Source organism: Dasypus novemcinctus, chromosome 13 (genome assembly GCF_030445035.2).
Source record: "Dasypus novemcinctus isolate mDasNov1 chromosome 13, mDasNov1.1.hap2, whole genome shotgun sequence".
Lineage (NCBI taxonomy): Eukaryota > Metazoa > Chordata > Mammalia > Cingulata > Dasypodidae > Dasypus > Dasypus novemcinctus.
This window is the reverse complement of record NC_080685.1, coordinates 62462766-62467563: the sequence shown is the minus strand read 5'-3', so window position 1 is coordinate 62467563 and position 4798 is coordinate 62462766.

Here is a 4798-nt window from a genome sequence, read left to right as displayed (position 1 = left end):
CACATGTATGGTGCCCTTATTTGCCAAACACTTTGCTGGGTGCTGGGGACTCAGAGTTGAATGAAATGGACATGCAGTACTGGATTGTCCAACAGGTAGTCTAAGCCTAGATTTCTCAAACTCGGCACTATTAACATTTTGGGCTAGATATTCTTTGTTTTGGGGGGTCCTTTGTTTAAAAGATTGTGGTGCTCTTCATTATAGGATCACAGGATTCCACGTGAATTAACCTCAGCATTCCACCTGAGTCAGCAAGGGTGAAAAGGGACCTTTCCTCAAGTGGTTTGTTTTATCTCTGAATCTCAAGATATCACTAGCAGAGACTACCCCTGATCCCACACCCTGTAAAATATGCATACACACGAAGGAATATTATGTGCATATTACAGAAATAAACAGAAACCAATAACAAAAAAGAAATCAAATCATTTAGCAGAACAGTCTATGAAACTGTTTTGGTTTTTTTTAGCGGCCCTTCTACTTGCCGCCGTGTAGCGTCTGCAGGGATTGGGGTGCTCCCGTCCCTCTTGCGCGCACCCAGACTTCTGGCGACAGCCAGGTATGGGCCCGACACTCCAGCACCATCCATTTTCAGGGCTAGTTGATTCAGCAGGTGAGTTGTTGCACACTCATTTGCAGATTTCAACTTCCATGGCCACTGTCTTGCTTGAAACTATTTAAAAAGGTATAAAAGTTTATTTAAAATAGTCAATTGGTTAATTAAACATTGCAAAGAAGAATATGGTGCTCACACATGCCTTCATTTTCCTCTATTCATAAGTTGGCCTTTTATTTCCTTTTATTCTATCTGCATTGAACTTCTCTTATACAATACTACAAAAACAGTGTTAGACATGACTAAACAGCCAATACTTTGTTAAGTGTTCTTCAAGTATTAAAAAGAAACTGCAAAATTTTATAAATAAATATAAATGTGGAAATATACCCTATTCTGAGTTGAAAAGCCAAATAATGCAGAGATGTCAACTGTTTTCTACTGACTTGACATTAATGCAATTCCAGTAAAAACTGCAATATTAGGAGGGTGGTTCTTGACAAAATGAGTTTAAATTTCACTTAGAAGAATGAACAAGCAAATAATGAAAAAAAGGGAGAAACTTGAACTCACAGATGTCAAAATATAAACAACAGTAGTTAAAACAGTATAGTTCTGAATCTGAAAATAGCACAAAATAGAATGTAAGAATTTATGGTGATATATGAGATACATAATGGATCTGTTTCAGTGATGGTACTGGGATAATGAATTAACAACTTGTTGACATATGACACTCCTAAGCAGAGGCAGTCAAAAGTTACTATGCCAAAAAAAAAAAAAAAAATTAAAAAAAAAAAAAAAAGTTGCTATGCCCTGGCCCATCCCTCTTGCCTTCTGCAATGGTGTCCTGGTAAGTCACATGTAAAGATGATGTCATCACAAAATAAGAGCCTGGATCTCTGGGGCCCAGATAAGGAACACCTTTCGTTTGCTTTGGACTTGGTATATATGAAAAATAAGCGTTTGCTGTCCTAAGTTATTGGACATTGAGGGTTTTTAATCCAGCATAGGCTACCATATTATTACAGTTCCTTTTTCATAATATTCTATATTTTTAAATTTTTAATTATTATTTATTAAACAAGTTTTAGGTTTACAGAATAATCATGGAAAAATACAGAATTCCCATCCACCACTCTACCACCAACACCTTACATCAATGTGGAACATTTGTTATAATTGCTGATAGCACATTTTATAATTGTACTATTAATTAAGGTCAATAGTTTAAGGGTTCACTGTGTAGTATAGTTTCAAGGATTTATTTTAAATTTTCTGTTACCATATATACAACCTAACATTTTACCTTTTCATATTCAGATATACATTTCAGTGCTGTTAATTGCTTTCACAATGTTATGCTACCATCACCACAATCAATTACCAAACCATCATTCCAAATACAAACCCTTAATTTAGCTTCCCTATTCCCACCCTGTCCCCTGATAACCTACATTCTAGATTCAGAATCTATGAGTTTTCTTATCCTAATTATTTCTGATCAGTAAGATCATATATTTGTACTTTTTATGTGTCTTATTTCATTTAACATGATGTCTTCAAAGTTCATCCATGTTGTTGCATATATTGGGATATCATTTCTTTTTACAGCTGAATAATATTTCACTGTATGTATATACCACTTATTCACTCATTGTGTTATGAGCACTTGGGTTTCTTCCATCTTTTGGCAATTTTGAATAACGCCATTATGAACATCAGTATGCAAATATCTGTTTGAGATGCTGCTTTCAATTCTTTTGGGTATATACCTAGTAGTGGGATTGCCAGGTCATACGTTAGTTCTAGACTTAGCTTTCTGAGGAACCAACAAACCGTCTTCCACAGCAGCTGTTACATTTTACATTACCAACAGCAATAAATGAGTGTTTCTATTTTTCCGCATCCTCTCTGTATTAGTCAGGGTTCTCTAGGGAAACAGAATCAACAGGAGATATCTGTCAATAGTATGCAATTTTATAAGAATCTTTCCCATGACTGTGGAGATGCACAAGTCCAGATTCCACAGGTAGGCTACAAACCAGGGCTCCAATGAAAGTCCAATGAAGGTCTTTGATGAGTTTCCAGGAGATGTTGGCTGTCCAGAGACAGGCTGGGAAATTCTCTCTGAATGCTGAAATCACTTCTCCTTTTAAGGTATTCAACTGATTGGATAAAGCATCACTCATTGCTGACATCAGTCTCCCTGAATGATATAGGTGTAATCAGCTATCATGCAGTAAAGTCTCTGGTGACTAAAGTCCATAAATGTCCTTATGTTATAATTAGCCCAGTGCTTGCTTGACCAAACAACTGGGCACAATTACCTGGCCTAGTTGACCAAATATCACACTCTCTAAGACTTGCTATTTTCCATTTTTAAATAGCAACCATTCTAATGGATGTGAAATGGTATCTCATTGTGGTTTTAATTTACATTTCCCTGATGGCTAATGATGTTGAGCATCTTTTCATGTGCTTTCTAGCCATTTGAATATATTCTTTGGAGAGATGGCTGTTCAAGTATCTTACTTTTTTTTAAGGAGGTACTAGGTATTGAACCCAGGACCTCACACATGGGAAGCAGGTGTTCAACCACTGAGCTACAACCACTCCCATTTTTTTAAAGGAGGTACTATGGATTGAACCCAGGACCCTGTGTATGGGAAGCAGGCACTCAAACCACTGAGCTATGCCCACTCCCCTGCCCTGCCATTTTTTCCCCTGCCCTGCCACTTTTTAAATGGTTTGTTTGTCTTTTTATTGTTGAGTTCTAGGATTTCTTTATGTATTTTGTGTATTAAACCTTTTATTGAATATATGGTTTCCAAATATTTTCTTCCATTGTATCTGTTGTCATTTTGCTTTTATGATAAAGTCCCTTGAGGAGCAAATGTTTGTAATTTTGATGAGGTCCCATTTATCTATTTTTGTTGTCCTTGTTACTTGTGCTAAGGTGTAAAGTCTAAGAAACCATTGCCTAACACAAGATCATGAAGATGATCCCCTACATTTCCTTCTAAGAGTGGTATTTCTAACTCATATTAAAGTCTTTGATCCATTTTGAGTTTAATTTTGTATATGATGTGAAGTAGGGGTCTTCCTTCTCTCTCTCTCTTTTTTTTTTTTTTTTTTCACCAATGGAGATCCAGTTTCCCCAGACTATTCTTTCCCAACTGAGTGGTTTTTGCTACCTTGTCAAAAATCCATTAGCCATAAACATGAGGGTTGGTTTCTGAGCTCTCAATTTCATTCCTTTGCTCTGTATGTCTGTCCTTGTGCCAGTACCATGTTGTTTTGATTTCTGTGGCTTTATAATATGCTTTAAGGTTAGGAAGCGTGAATCCTCCAGCTTTATTCTTATTTTCCAAGATGGCTTTAGCTATTCAGGGTCCCTTACTCTTCCATATATATTTGATAATTGGCTTTTCCAGTTCTGAAAAGAAGGTTGTTGGAATTTTGATAAGGATTGCACCGAATCTATAAATTACTTTGGGTAGTATTGTCATAGTAAGGATATTTAGTCTTCAATCCATGAACACAATGTCCTTTCATTTATTTAGTTTTTCTTTTATTTCTTTTGGGAATGTTTTATAGTTTTCTGTCTACAAATCCTTTACATCCTTGGTTAGGTTTATTCTTGATTTGTGATTTTTTTAGTTGCTAATGTGAATGGAATTTTTTCTTGATTTCTTCTTCCAATTGTTCACTGCTTGTGTATAGAAACATTACTGATATTGGGGTGTTAATCTTGTGCCCTGCCACTTTGCTGAATTCATTTATTAGCTTTAGGAGCTTTGTTGTGGTTTATTCAGGATTTTCTCCTTAGAGCATCACATTGTCTGAAAAACGGGAAAGTTTTAATTGTTCCTTTCCAATTTGGATGCATTTTATTTCTTTTTTCATGCCTATTTGCTCTGGCAAGAACCTCCATTACAATGTAGAATAACAGTGGTGACAGTGGGCATCCTTGTCTCCTTGTCTTGTTCTTAGTGGGAAGTTCTCAGTCTTTCACCATGAAGTAGGATGTTAGCTATGGGGTTTTCACATATGCTGTTTATCATGATGAGGAAGTTTCCTTCTAGTCCCAGTGTTCTAAATGTCTTTATCAAGAAAGGGGTATTATATTTTGTAAATGCTTTTTCTGCATCAATTGAGATGACCCTGTGGGGTTTTTTCCCTTTCATTCTGTTAATATAGTATAGTACATTGTTGTGGAACATTTGTTACAAACTATGA